The sequence below is a fragment of the Dipodomys ordii genome, unplaced genomic scaffold, assembly GCF_000151885.1.
Source record: "Dipodomys ordii isolate 6190 unplaced genomic scaffold, Dord_2.0 Scaffold7, whole genome shotgun sequence".
In the NCBI taxonomy this organism is placed as follows: Eukaryota; Metazoa; Chordata; class Mammalia; order Rodentia; family Heteromyidae; genus Dipodomys; species Dipodomys ordii.
In genome coordinates this window covers 6,344,725-6,360,126 of record NW_012267223.1, presented here as the reverse complement: position 1 = coordinate 6,360,126, position 15,402 = coordinate 6,344,725, and the positions used below count along the sequence as shown (strand labels likewise).

The 15,402-nt window shown below is 39.6% G+C and overlaps 1 protein-coding gene across 1 annotated transcript in view; it reads left to right on the top strand.

The window, feature by feature from the left end:
* Positions 1 to 15,402, top strand: part of Prkca (protein kinase C, alpha) — a 388,590-nt gene that overhangs the window by 154,849 nt on the left and 218,339 nt on the right. The gene's annotated exons all lie outside the window — the stretch shown is intronic.

The following is a 15,402-nucleotide window of genomic DNA, read 5'->3' as shown; positions in this document are numbered from 1 at the left end:
ATTGTGATTAAGTGATTACATAATTTCCCGAATTTCACAGTACTGTGGAATAATGATGCTCATTTAAAGTCACAAGTTCATTCTAACTTTCCTGGAGCAAGTTGTCTATCACAGTCTATAACATATAACGGTGTACGCATGTTATACTCCATACAGGTGATCAGCAGCATGGGGATATTTAGTAGTGGCTCGACCAGATGAGTGGGAGTTCTTTGTTTCTTAAGTCCTGTTAGTTTTGTCATATCACCTAACATTTTGGAGTTAGCATCCACTTATCAGGGAGACCATGGTGTACATGCTTTTAAAACCATAAAATAGTGGCAAGGTTTTTTTTAATCATTGCGCATAAGTATAGATAAAAATATTTTGAGCTGGGCGCTGGTGGCTCACACCTGTAATCCTAGCTACTCAGGAGGTTGAGATCTGAGGATTGCAGTTCAAATCCAGCCTGGGCAGGAAAGTCTATGAGACTCTCTTTTTTTTTAAGCAGTTCACAAATGGTAAGTTTTATTATAATAAACTGTGAAATTAAAAAGAAAAAAAAAGGATCGGGGCTGATGAATTACAACTATAATCCTAGCTACTCTGGAGTCTGAGCCTCATGGTTCAAAGCCAGCCTGGGCAGGAAAGTCCTTGAGATACTTATCTCCAATTAACCACCAAAAAGCCAGAAGTGGAGCTGTGGCTTAAGTGGTACAGCTCCAGCCTTGAGCATAAAAGCTAAGGTACAGCCAGGCACTGGTGGCTTATGCCTATAATCACAGCTACTCAAGAGGCTGATTTTCATATGAAGATTGCAGTTCAAAGCCAGCCCAGTCCCTAAGACTCTTATCTCCAATTAACCACCAGAAAACTGGAAGAGGTGCTGTGGCTCAAAGTAGTAGAGCATTAGCCTTGAGCTGAAGAGTCCATGAGACTCTTGTCTCCAATAAAAACCACTAGAAAACCAGAAGTGGCACTGTAGCTCAAGTGGTAGAGCATTTGCCTTGAGCTGAAGAGCGCAGGGACAGCGCCCAGGCCCAGAGTTTAAGCCCCATGACTGACCCCCACCAAAAAAAATATTTTGATTATGTGGGTAATGGTTTTTCAGGTTTTTTTTGTGTTTTTTTCTTTCTTTCTGGTCCTAGTGCCTGAGTAGTGTCCCTGAGTTCGAGACTAGTGCTCTGCCACTTGAGCCCCAGCCCTTCCAGCTTTTTCTATGATTAATTGGAGATAAGAGTCTCACAGACTCTCCTGACTTTGAACCATGATCCTTAGATCTCTGTCTCGTGAGTAGGTAGGATTATAGATATGAGCCACTGGTGCCCAGCAGTTTATCAGTATTTTAAAATCCACTTCATTGGCACTGTGGCTTAAGTGGTAGAGCGCTAGCCTTGAGCTGAAGAGTGGAGGGACAGTGCCCAGACCAGAGTTCAAGCCCCATGACCGACAAAAAAAAATAAAAACTGTCTAAGCCAATCACCTCACACACAGAATTTACTGATTTTTCTTTTCTACTTTATTCGGATCTTAAGAGGCAAAGTGACATCATTAAATAAAAAATATTTCTCCAAAATATAAATAAAATATAAGTTGAAGTGAACTTCAATTTATATTTTCTGGCATGTGGTTTAGAATTTCAGTTTCTGTGTTTTCTAAGGTTGGTTTTCTTTTGCTTCTTTAAAAAATTTTCTTTATCTTTTATCTTTTAATTTTTAATTATTTTTATTTTCAGTTGTAGAGCCTGAACTCTGGGCCTAGATGCTGTCCCTCAGCTCTTTAGCTCCAGGCTAGCACTCTACCACTTGAACCAAGCACCACTTCCGGCTTTTTCTGTTTATGTGGTGCTGAGGAATCAAATCCAGGGCCTGAACCCAGGGCCTCATGCATGCATGGCAAGCAGTATACCACTGAGCCACTTTCCCAGCCCATATCTTTTAATTTTTTAAAATTTTCTTTATCTGTTGTTTTCATGCCTTGACTTCATAATTTGCAGGAAAACTTTCCTTTCCCAGCCACTCATTGCTGTTATCTGCGGGCATTGGAATCCTATGGATATGTTCACATTTCTGGCTTCCTTGCTTTGTAATTATGTGGTGTTCCACATTTTTGACTCTTTCTTAGTTCCCAATATACTTGATAAAAGAGAGGTAATTAGTGTATTATGGATTCTTTTTTAATTGTTCCCCAAGATAAGCAGAGGGGAATGCTACATGGGTAAAAATTTGCATCACAAAATGAACAAACCTTGTCACAAAAGCTCAATATAATCCCAACAAAGCAAAAGCACTTTATTTATGGAAAGTTCCAACATGTACTTATCTTTAGGAATTTAAAAAAAAAAATACCACTGGGTTACCGTGGCCTCTTCCAATTTCAGCAGTAACCTTTGTTTCATGCTTACTTTGAATGTGCTTGGTCTTTATAACTAAACTTCAGTATCCATGCTTGGTTCTGAGACAGTCCCCAGTCCCATTCCAATACTGATTGCAATCAAAGCCAAACCAGAACATTGAATATGAAACACTTTCTCCCCGATTCACCCACAAGAGCTATGTAATTACATGGCAGCACTGAATTCAAAAAGGGAATGTTTGCTGAAATGTTTGGGGCAGCTTTGAAATTCCCTTCTATGAACTATGATCAAAAGTAACATCTTCTCTGTTGATGTGAATCTCATTCATTTTGATCTATGCTCTATTTTCCTTTGACCTACTGCTACCTGTCTCTACAATTTACATGAGGTAGCTGGAGCCTCTTTTCGTTATTTTACATAGATGTTACTACCAAACTCTGTCAGACGGCTGCCCTGACCTAGAAGAGAAAAGCCCCTGGGCCTGTTGGCCTTTGAAAGCCTGAGCACCAGCATCATGTCTGCTCCTGTTCTTCCCTGCTTCTGGGCTGGGATGAGGACCCTATCCTAGGTGCTCATAACCCATACTGGATGACTGCAGAATACCAGAGCAATCTTTAAGTGTTGGTGAATTAACTCCACTTGAAACTCTTTAAAGGTCCTGGGCCCCAGTGCTCTTATACTGGCCAGGGCCGAGTGCCATCTCTGGGATGTAGCCACTGCTCAGCAAATCTGTATTGGCCAGAATCTAAATAATCTAAATGCTTCTAACCACTGCCTCAGTTTCTTCCCTGCTAATCCCCATGTATGGCAGTGACTCCCTACCCTGGTCTGTAGACTTTTTTCCAGACCACTTCTGCTGGACTTTTTGTGAGCATGACACTCTTGGAGATGCCCCTACTTGTTGGATTTTGGGGCCCCAGCTCTCTGCTTGCCTCTCATCTAGGCCTGTCTCCTCTGCTTGATTTCTGTTCTTGCCATGCAAGCACTATGCTGAGGAATGCTGGTTTCTTCCCATACCATCCTCCTTATTAAAATCCCATTCCAGATTTCCTTCCTGTGTTAAGCAAATGCCTCAAAGGGTTGAACTGTATGAAGTCCTAGAGTCCTCCTGTACCTGTCAGGCTTTGGCCCTCAACTAGGAGCTTCATAGGTACCTGTGGAAGGGTGACTGAATGGAGCCACATTCAACTTTATTTTGAAAGCAGATCAGATGTAAGTTGTGAAATTACAAAGACCAGAGAGATAGAAATGGTTCTTGGCCTTGCCTCTGACCTTGTGCTTGCAACCAAGTGGGCTGTTTAATAAACAATATGAGCTGAGGCTGCAAATACACAGAAATGTTGGCTTAAATCTATTACTGTTGCCTGGGACTGAGTAAGAGAAGACTAGGTACAGGAAGGAATCATCACCCTATTAATAAGGCCATGCTGTAGACTACCCCAAAGTCCTCTCAGAGACACAGATTCTTTTTGAAGTCTCTTCTGATTCTGTTATTGTCAGACTCTGTGATATATTCCTTTTAAATTAGTAATACCCATTGCAAGGATGGGCCCTTCATGTTGATTCACTGGGCTCTTGGTCCCTTGAACATTCCAAAAGCTGGTTTTCTGGGTTATAAACTTGTAGAGTAGTCACTTTCTTATCTCACCAATAACAACCCAGGAAATGCTTGAAACTACCAGATGTATCAAGAGAATGTGGTCATTGTGTGATTGAAGGTACCAGCTGGTGTATTAAACAGAACACACACACACACACACACACACACTCTCTCTCTCTCTCTCTCTCTCTCTCACACACACACACACACACAACAAGCCAGTGATTTTATGTGTGTGTGTGTGTGTGTGCGCGCGCGCGTGCACGCATGCGAGACAATCCTGGGGCTTGAACTCATGGCAAGGATGCTGTCCTAGCACTGTACAACTTGAGCCCCAGCTCTGCTTCTGCCTTTTTTCTTTTGGTAGTTAGATGGAGATAAAAGTCTCAGGGACTTTCTTGCCAGGTTGGCTTTAAGAAGCAATACTCAGATCTCAGCTGCCTTGAGTAGCTAGGATCACAGGCGAGAGCCACCAGCACCCGGCAAAGCCAATGATTTTAATTTGGACTTCTGATTACACTTCTATGTTGAACCCTTTAAAAGTTCTGACTTTATTAAAACTCATTCATAATCATGAGCAACTGAATGTATGCAAATGTCCTAGATAATTTTGAACTTCATAATCTTCATTTCCTATCAGCATTTTAAGTTTGACTAATTTTTTTGCTATCATCATCTATAATCTTTCTGTGCTGTTATTTTTCCCTGTGGAAATCTTAACAGAAACCTAATTCATGAGACTGACAGTAACTCATGGTTACTTTGGACATAATTTTTATTGGTGATATAAGCTGATTGGATGGACACACAGATGTGCTGTATCATGGAGCTGTCAGGGGAAATGTCTCCAATCCCTAACTGCTTGCTCTCATTGAAATCATTTAAGCTTCACCGATTAAATCCTGTACTTTCAAGAAACTGCCTTGTGTATGTATTAGTTTGTGAGGGCTGCCATAATAAAAAAGAGCTTACAGGATGGGTTAAAGATCAGAAATTTGCTGTCCATCAGTTCTGAAGGCTAGCTGGTAGCAGAGAATCTATTCTAAGACTTATTCCTAGCTTTGCTAACAATCTGTGAAGTCCTTTGGTATATAGAAACACCACTGTAATCTCTGCTCCCATTTTTACATGGCCTTCTCTCTCTGTGTGTGTGTGTGTGTGTGTGTGTGTGTGTGTGTGTGTGTGAGCGTGTCTAAATTTCCCCTTTATGTAAGGTTACCCATCACATTGCATTAGGAGACCAACACACACCAGTATGAGCCCATTCTAATTGTATTTGTAACAATCTATTCTCAAATAAGGCTAGGAAAGATTTTTTAAACGTTTGGCCATGTTTTTAAAATTCTTTTATTTATTTTAGATTTTATTATGTGCATTTTTATAGATCCATAAAAACAGAGAGAACAACAGTGTACCACTGTCAGCCTCAGTAGTTGTGATCTTGTGCCAACGGAGTGTCATCCATTTTGCCTCTACATTTCTTTCTCACTGGAGTCTGTGGAAGAGATCATCAGACTTCATATTGTTGTACTTATGTATTTTTGGAAGGTAGAGATCTGTAACCTGTTGTCCTTTCTCACTATTGCTGGGAAGGATGAGAAAAGTTCAAAGTTCTCAGTGCAAAGTGTTACAATTATGCCATTATTTTTTTCGCACTGTAAGTAATTTTAAAAGGTAGGAAATAAAGGAGATCTAGGTGATAGGAACTCAGAGTATGTGGGAGATACCCACTTCTTGATAGCTTTCAAGATTCTGAGCTCCCCATAGGCATCCTTTGTCTTCATACCCTGTATGAGGGGTATTGGTGTATGGTAGAGCTCAATAAATATTGATGAATAATTGACGAAGAAAATGAACAGTATTTCCCAAACACCTTGCACATAAAGGTACACACACACACACACACACACACACACACACACACACACACACATACCTCTATAGAGATAGGAAAAGAACAAACGCATCATCAGAGTTATATTACTTCTCAAATTCTCTAGAATGTGCCACCTGACATTTAAATCCCATTATTGCATCTCTGCACCCTTTGGTAGAACTAAGTTTCTCTACATGCTGAGTCTGTACTGTTAGCTTGATGAAATGAAATAGAATGCTACAGCTTTCACCCACCATGTTAGGGGCCCATTCTTCATTTGCATTGACTTGCAACCTGAGTCCCAAGTGTTTGGATTACCTTCAGTTCTCCCCATCTCCAGAGACACTGTTCCTTTGGTGGGTCTTTAGGGGAAGTAGGTCGCTGTTCAATTCAAAGTACATACATTTTGTTGAAGGGAGGGAAATTCCAGAATTCTTGGTGTAGACAGACACATATACTTGATGGGAGTTGTGTCTAAGCAAAAGAAACAAATGCTGAGCCACAGAACTAAGGAAGTTTTAGACTGAGCAAGGAAAAGACCGAATACACTGTTGTAAAGCCAAGTTCAACTTGAACTCCTGGCAAATCTCTCATAAGTCCCAGTATAGGTAATTCTGGACAGAAAAGAAAAAGCTTTAAAATTCTCTTTGAGAGGCCTCGTGTGATAGGCTTTGGTATAACTGGGTATAGAGTGTTCTGCAATAAATGCTTCTAGGATCAAGTAAAGGAAAACTGAAATGCATAATAGGTTATGGGCATTCAGGTAGAAAGACATGCTGTAAAACTATGAAGCCTTGCCTGGTGCTGGTGGCTCACACACATAAGCCTACTCAGGAGGCTGGGATCTGAGGATCACAGTTCAAGCCAACCCTGGCAGGAATTCTTATCTCCAGTTAATCATTCAAAGAGCTGGAAGTAGAGCTGTGGCTGAAGTGATAAAGTGCTAGCCTTGAGCAAAAAAAATTCAGGGACAGTGTATAGGCTCTGAGTTCAAGCCCAAGGACTGGGGTAAACACAGAGAGCCTTTTATAACCTTGTGGAATTAAAAGGAATGCTGAGTTATTCAGCTGATTCTGAAATCAGTACAAAAATGAACCTTTAAGTCCAAGTGTCATAAAGTAAAATTTTGAATTTCCCTTCAAACAGGTCTTGATGATATATCATCAAGAGGTTTAAACTCCTCCTTAAGGAACTTGTCTTTATACCCATTTAAGTCATTAAGATTTTATTAATGCATATTTATCATTGCTATTAGGAAAGCCTGCTTTATTTTGTATTTGAATGGAGGAATCTGAGAATAAAGGTCAGTGATCATCTTGCAATTCTGTTGGCATTGGTGTGATTTTCATCATCTGTATTCTCCCATGACATCTAGAGCAAAATCTATCAGAATTGATCACCTCTTACCATCCTCATCTCCTTTGTCTTGGAAGAATCCTTGTATCCTGTGATTGCCTGGCTTTTCTTCAAACTTTTCTCTCACCTTTCTCCAGGTCTCAGCCCTTTCTTGTCTTACTTTCCACTTTTCCAACTACCTCATCCTTCCCACCAACTATCATGTAGATTTACTCAAGACTTCTGTATGCATTGGAATTCTCTTTCATCATTCTGATCTCTCTCAAAGCTTGGTTTGTAGTCCCCAGCTGACTATTGGCCTCTGACCCAGAAGTTCTACCTGCTTGCTTGACAGCATTTTTTCTGGGTAATTTTTTACTACGTTATATCCAACTTGCCTAAATGGAAACTTCTGTCTAAATGATGACAAGGAATAGTTTCTCCTGCAGCTGCATAATACTTGTTTTGCAAGGCCCCAAGTCCTGTTAATTATGACCTGCCCTCTTTTCTGCTCCTGTCATACCCTGCAGCCTGTCCATTCTTCCTTTAGCATTTAGAATTGATGCTATTTCAAATACAGAAATCTTAACTCAAACTGGCACAAACAATAAAAGCACCTAATGTGTGATCTTATATATTCAGGTATATATGTCATACTCAATAGAGGAAGTTTTTGGTAGGTGTGAAGAACCAACATTTTAAATAGGAACTTTAAGGTCTACATGATTGAAGATCTAAAGGTAAATGCCCATGGAAACACCAAGATCTGGCTTCTTTATTTCTCTCTTTGGTCTTCTGGACTCTTAGCTACATCCTGAGGCTTCCTTTTTGGTTGCAATATGGTCAGGCCACCCCTTCTGTTGTTCTGGCCAGTGATGTATCAAGCACCCTTAAGTCTCCTGACTTTCATCTCCCATGTTTGGTGTCTCAGTTCGCCATCTCAGAGTTTTGAATAACAAAGTTCAGATGTACTTGAAGTTACAGCAGAGGAATTTGAGAGGAGTTAAAGGTGATTCTCCTAGAAAAGTGGGATTCCAGAAGTCCAAGAAGAATGCAGTGGAACTGTTCAGGAAGGCTTAGAGGTAGAACCAGCATGCTATCTGACGGATGGCATGCCTCATACTGAGTCATTGGGCACATTGATTTGTTTTCATACAACTCTAACGTGTATCCTAGGAGAAGACTGTTTTCATTGTTACAAATTTGAAACCAATAATTTTCTTTTAACATGCAAATATAAGTTCAAAATTTCATTACTTTCCTAACAAAGCTGAAAGCGGTTGACTTGTCTTAGAGATTTTTCATCTCATTGTATTTTGATGTGACGTTACCCCTCATTAATCCCTTCCAGCTAAGTAAAATTTAATTAAAATCACATCACATGATGGCAACCATTTATGTATTTAAAGAAAAAGAGTCCAAAGAAGCTCATCTACCAGGCTGCTATTCTAAATAAAGTCTATTGCTTTCAGTAAGTTCTTTCTTGAATGGAGAATTTGTTATGTCATAGACTTTTCTACAGGAATTTTGGATAATTGGGAACTTTCTTGTGTATGTGTCATTTCTGGGACTTTAACTCATGGTCTAAGCACTGTTCTGGAGCTTTTGTGCTCAAGGCTAGGGCTTTGCTCCTTGAGCCACAGCTTCACTTCTGGCTTTTTTGCGAAAGTGTTTGGAGATAAGAGTCTCACACACTTTCCTTCCTGGGCTGGCTTCAAACAATGATCCTCAGATCTTAGATTAAAGGTATGAGGTACTAGCACCTGGCCCTAATCAAGAATTTTTTCCTAAAAGTTTTTTTCTTTCTATTAACATATAGTGCTCATTGTGATATTACCATACATAAAATGTATGCTATCCAATTCACCTATTATCTCTCCCGCATTCCTCCTTCTTAAAAACAATTTCAACAGGTTTCATTGTTCTATTTTTATATATGCAAATAAAGTACTTCAACCATATTCACCCTCATTCACTCTCTCTATTGGGATATTTCTTTTAATCTACATTCCCTTTTATATGACCATGACCTGAATTTGAAATGATTCAGACTTGAGAATGAAAGGAAAGGAACTTACGTTTAAAGGAGAAATGGAAAGTAGTCTCACTAAACAAACATGATAGACCATATCAGGTATGAAAAAGGCTGATCCTATTTTGTATATAGAGTAAGTGACAACTTCTCAATAATTTAATACAGGAACTAAAACTCACTGTGTTCCAGTGCCCTGGGAGGGATGAGGGAGTACAGATCTAATTCTTAACAATCCTGCAATCTGAAACACACTGAATTTTCCCCATTTCTCACTCTTTTCTGACACCGATTTCTTTTGGCAATTAATGGAGTGGAAACAAATATTCTCTCTTACATGGGTATCATGGTGTGTACACTTGTAATCCAAGCTACTTTGGAAGCAGAGGTGGGAGGATCTTCAGTTCTCATCGAGCATGGGCAAAGTTAACAAGACGCTGTCTATAAAAACAAAATAAAAACCAGGAAGTGGCATAGCTCAAGTGGTAGAATGTTTACCTAGAAAGTCTATAGGTTCAATCTCTAGCAAAATTCATAAAGTAAATTTTTCTTGGTACTTTTTCTTGGGTTTTGACTAAGACTCAATTATAATAATAAATAATCACAAAAATCTACATAAGCAGGACTATATGAATATAACTCTTACTGTCTCTGACTTCCTTTGCCTCTTGTTTATGATTTCATAAATATTGTTGGTTGAGTAAATTTTTAGTATGGTAAATTATGTCACAAAATTTACCACTTAAACCATCTTAAATGTGTAATTCAGTAACATTAAGAACATTTGCAATGTTATAAATGTCCACTACATCCATTTCCAGAACTTCCTTTAAAATCATTTCAAACAAGATCTCCCAATTTGCCTCATTTCCCATCCCTAATAATTTCTCTTCTACTTTATGTCTCTGACAAGTGGAGTCATATGTTATTGAATGTGTCCAAATTTCATTCCTTTAGGTCTGAATATGTATAAACCACATTTTGTTTAGCCATGTATCTATTTGTGGACAGTTGGGTTATTTCCATGTTTTGTTTTTTGGAGATAATATGATTGTGGATACTGGCATGCAAACATCTGAGTACCTCCTTTCAGTTCTTTTGTGTTTATACTTAGGAATGAAACTTATGGGTCATATTTCATTTTTAGGGAACTTTAAAAATGATTTCCACAGTAGTTACATCCCTTTATATTTATATTTACACAGGTTCTGTTTCCTCTTCATTCTTGACAATACTTGCCATCTTACCTTTCTTTTCCTTTTCTAATGGCCTTCCTTACAGGTATGAAGTAGTGTTTAGTGGAAAGAGGCATTACTGCACTTATTGTCTTTTTTTTGGGGGGGAGGGTCTGGTCGTGGGGCCTGAACTCTGGGCCTGGGTGCTGTCCCTTATCTCTTCAGCTCAAGGCTATTGCTCTACCATTTGAGCCACTTCTGGATTTTTTCTTTTTGCTTATGTGGTGCTGAGGAATGGAACCCAGGACCTCATGCATGCAAGGCAAGCGCTCTACCACTTAGCCACCTTCCTAGCCCCTGCACTTATTGTCTTGTATATGGTCAGTGTTGGTGACATGCCTAAGGAAGAATTTGCTTGGACTAGCTAGGAAGCACTCTGTATCATCAGTCCAACATATTCTTTTGGTAGACATGTCTGCATGAATGGAGTATGAAGGAAGAATCTGGACTTAGCATTCCTTAGGATCACTCTGGGAAAAATTGTCCAGAATCAAGAGCTCTAAGTGAGGTATCCATCCTCATGATGATGGATTTCGACATAGTGACGATTATCAGGCTCTTGGTGTGTATTTAATGGATCAAGATTAGTTATGGGTATAACTAAGTTAATTCTTATCCACTTCATGGGGGAACAACATTTCCCTTGCTTTGTTGGGCTTTCCTAGTACCTCTTGGTTTTTCTCTTTAAACCAACACATACCATCGGGAACCACTGTTAACATCAACATTACATTGTCACAACATACTTGTATTTCTTATTTGAAATTTTTATGAATTCCTGAGCCAAAATTAGATGACTGCTATTTGTTCTGCTTCTAAAATGCATCCTTGACAGATGGAATAAAACACTCCTGGATCTCCATTTACTTTGTTTTCTTCTGTAAACACGACTGGCAGATGACAAGGATCACTAGACTAGGGTTTCTCTCTGGACAGAGATCTCTCTGAGATCCTGATCTCTAGGATCCTTACTTGACCAAGCCTGTGGACTATTACTTTGCCTTCCACTGTGTCATTGGTTCAGCGTGATTTGTGCCTTTCATATGTCATTAATTCTGCCAGGTTGTACATAAAAGATTAGAAGGAAGTGATGAGAAAGCAGTGATTTTGTGCTTAGAAAATAATGGAAAGAAGATTTACTTGGTCATTTTAAGCTACTGGAGAACTTCCTGCTGTACAACTTTCATTTTGCTTAGGCAAACACAGGTGACCCATAGTCTATGGAAATAAGGGTCTGTTGCAGAGGTTTGCTGGTCATCCAGTGTTTCCTAAGCATAGACATGTTCAAAAACCAAGAATCTGCCCTTAAGGAACCATGGAACAGAGGGAAGCTGCCATACTTTGTGTGTTTACCATCTTCCATTTCTGTGGCTGCCACCTTTAAGTTGCCTTCCTGCCTACCAAGGTCAGGTGGGTATTTATTGAAGGTGCCATCTATTTCTCCTTTTCCTCAATTCCCCTCACTCCACATAACATGCTAAGATGAATTCCTCTATAATATAAAATAAAAACAAATAAGAGTAGTTGTTCTCAATATTTAGCTGGAGGAAAACCTAATACTTTCTCTCCTTTTTCGGAGCCACTCTTGTATTTTCTCTCCCACTGCCCTAGCAAGACTTCTCAAATGTTTTGATTATATTGTCTTACAAAATATACATTATCAATTTGGTTTGTAACCTGAAACCAAAAGTCAAGGCCACCCATCAGTGATTTTTGAGTCTGTGGCTATGGCTCAGAGTTTCTGGGGCAATCTTTTCCAGCAAAGTGTTGCTTCATCTAGCCAGTCAGTCAAACTCCCAGCAAGAGTGGGGGTTGTATAAAGTGAGAGGGCAGCAGAGCTTTCTTTCCTTAGTCACCCAGCCATGGCCTGATCTCTTTTCTCTTCCTTTGGAGAGCATCTATTCTGCATCCTGAATGTCCAAAAAGGCTAATGGGGATCTTTATTCCTCAGATGACTCATACCTGCGCTCTGGAGACACATGCCCTTTTGTTTGGCTCCTGTTGGTAGAATCCATAGAAATGGGAAGATTCCATGTGAGGAGGAAAGGAAAGGGGCTCCCAAGGCGGGCTGGGGAGAAGGGGGTAATTTGGGAATAAGTGGAGATTTTGCTCTCTTCAAATTACATGAAGTAGTGAAAGCCCATTTCTTTTCCGGAAAATACTTAAAGAAATGTTTTTGAAGTGTTCAGTAGAAATACTTCAGCTGGAGGTATGCAATTGCATTGATGTGAATGCAGATAGAATTGATAGGTACAGATGACAAATTATTTTTCCAGAGATAAATATAGGCTTTCTAAACAGTATTCATTCATCATTCATTTTTTTTAAGTTGGAAAAAAATCTGAACATTTGAATTATCAAATGAGAAATCAGAATGCTTATTTTTCTCTCAAAACACTGTGTCCATAATAAACTGTGATAAGATAATGAAGCTACTATAATCTCTTTCCTTAAGAAACTGATCTTCTAGTGGATGAGAGATGACTATGCCTGGGGGGAGTGAGCTAATCAGATTAATCTGTGCCTTCATAGCTCTGCCTTGTTATCCACACTTGGAGGGTTTTGTAGTCAAGATGCTTGTAGCAGAAATGTAGTGGCACCAGACACTTGTGGTTATATTAGCACAGGTAGCCATGGGCCCCTTCTCTTTGTTTCACACTCACCTTTTCCCGCCATGCATGGGCCAGGACAGCTCAGCATCTAAAGTTTATACTGCTCTTTTGTCTTTCTTTTTTCCCCCCTTTGGTTTATCTCTGTTGTCATTGTTTGTGATTTTGGTACCTTGTGTTTTGTATATAAATTTATCTGATTTGGGGAAGGGAAGGGCAAATAACAAAATAGTGAGACAAAGGACAGATGGTAAACCACTGCAACAATGATACAAGATACTGTTTTAGAAATGAACTTTACAACTTGGGAGGGAGGGAAGTCAGGAGGGGGGAGGGAAAGTGGGAGAAAACAAGGGAGGGGGTAACACTGTTTGATAATAAATGTACTCATTACCTTACTTATGTAACTGTAACCCCTCCCTCTGTATATCACCTTTACAATAAAATTAAATTTTAAAAAAGAACTCTTCTTATGTTTTCAGGTACTCTTCTTATTACCCATTTGAGAGATCTTGGCATCAGCTCTTAATATCTTTTCTGCCCCGTCCCCCCCCCCCACACACACACAAATTTTGTCAGTGGCCATGACACTGGACAGAAAGGATGCTGTGGGCTGAACAAAAGTTAGAGTAAATGCTGGCTGCATCATGCTGTAAAAGGCAGGACATTCTGCTGGTCTTCCTGCCTAGCCCTTTGCATCTTCTCTCTCAATATCAATACTCATTGTCTGCTTATAACATGCTAGATGCTAAGAACCTGTACTATGCCTTCCCATCAAAACACTGTGACTATGAAAGCATATTAAGTAGTGTTGATATGAGGACTCACGTTAGTAATGTGCATGAAAGGACCAAAGTGCCTGGTGAACAATAGAACGCTCATTAAATGTCCTTCTGTGGTCAGCCAGTAAGTCTCTTCTTCTGCAAGTTCTCAGGCATGTGTTACTCTCAGTTCTTAGCATGAATAATGATAAGATAATTAGGTTTATACATATATTCCCCAGATCTATTCCATTAAATTCTTCCAATCTCTACCTTCCACACTTAGGAAGCATTGCTTTTGTTTGTGTTACTCTTTGTTTAAAACCTTTCAGTGGTTTCTAAGGCTTATCCAGAATATTCTGAATTTCATCCTGGCCTCTCAAGTTCCTTTAAGTATTCTCAGACTTGGCTCAGTATTTAAATTCCTCTTGGCATTTCAACTGTCAACAAATCTGAGGTCCTTTCTCACCCACTGAAATGACTCACCCTCTTCGATTGCCTTCATCTACTAATATGTACAGGGACTCACCTTATTATTGGTGAGAGAAGAAAATAGCACATGAGCAGAGAATGTAAGAAGTTCTAGCTTTAAGCCATGCCTCAGTTCCTTTCTGCAACTATAACAGAATACTTTAGACTGGATAACTTACAAATAGCACCGATTTATTTCCTCACAGTTATGGGGAGTAAAAGTCCAAAATCAGGGGTACTGAAATCTGGTGACAACCTTCTGGTGTCTTCCTCAAGGAGAAGGAACACTGTATTCACTAGAGAGGGAAAGTGAAAAGGCTGAGAGATAAGGTCCAAACTTACCTTTTTTTAGTGTGTTAATTCTATGCAATCAGCTAAATTCTAAGGGTCCAATCACCTTCCTACAGTCCGACCTCAACCCCACTACAACAGAGCCAAATTTCAGTGTAAGTTTTGGCGGGAACAACCATCCAAACCACGGCATACAGGAAAATGTACGACTTCCCTAAAACTTTGAGGATATTTTTTTTCTTTTTTTGGGGGGGGGGTCCGGTCGTGGGGCCTGAACTTTGGGTCTGAATGCTGTCCCTCAGCTCTTCAGCTCAAGGCTAGCGCTCTACCACTTGAACCACATCGCCACTTCCGGCTTTTTTCTTTTTACTTATGTGGTGCTAAGGAATCGAACCCAAGACCTCATGCATGCAAGGCAAGTGCTCTACCACTGATCCACCTTCCCAGCCCTGATGTTTTTGTTTCTTTAACACTTTTTTATTACTCTACAAAGACCAATAGAGTAGTAGAGCTTACTTTGTAGCTTAATTTCAAGATTTTTCTTGTTTCATTGGTACTCAAGGGTTCATGTTTGCTAAGCAGATGCTATCCCACTTGATTCATGTCTTCCACCCCTTTATAATTTTAGTTATTTTTCACATAGGGTCCTGTGCTTTTACCTGGGCTGACTTTGGACCATAATCCTCCTACTTTTACCTCCCAAATAGCTGGAATTATATGCATACCACCACCATTGCTTTGTTTTTAAAATAAGGTCTTGTTAACATTTTTGCCCAGGGTGCCCTAGAACTTTGATCAAGCTATGTCTACCACTACATAGCTAAAATTACATGTACATAGCTAAAAATTACATGCCT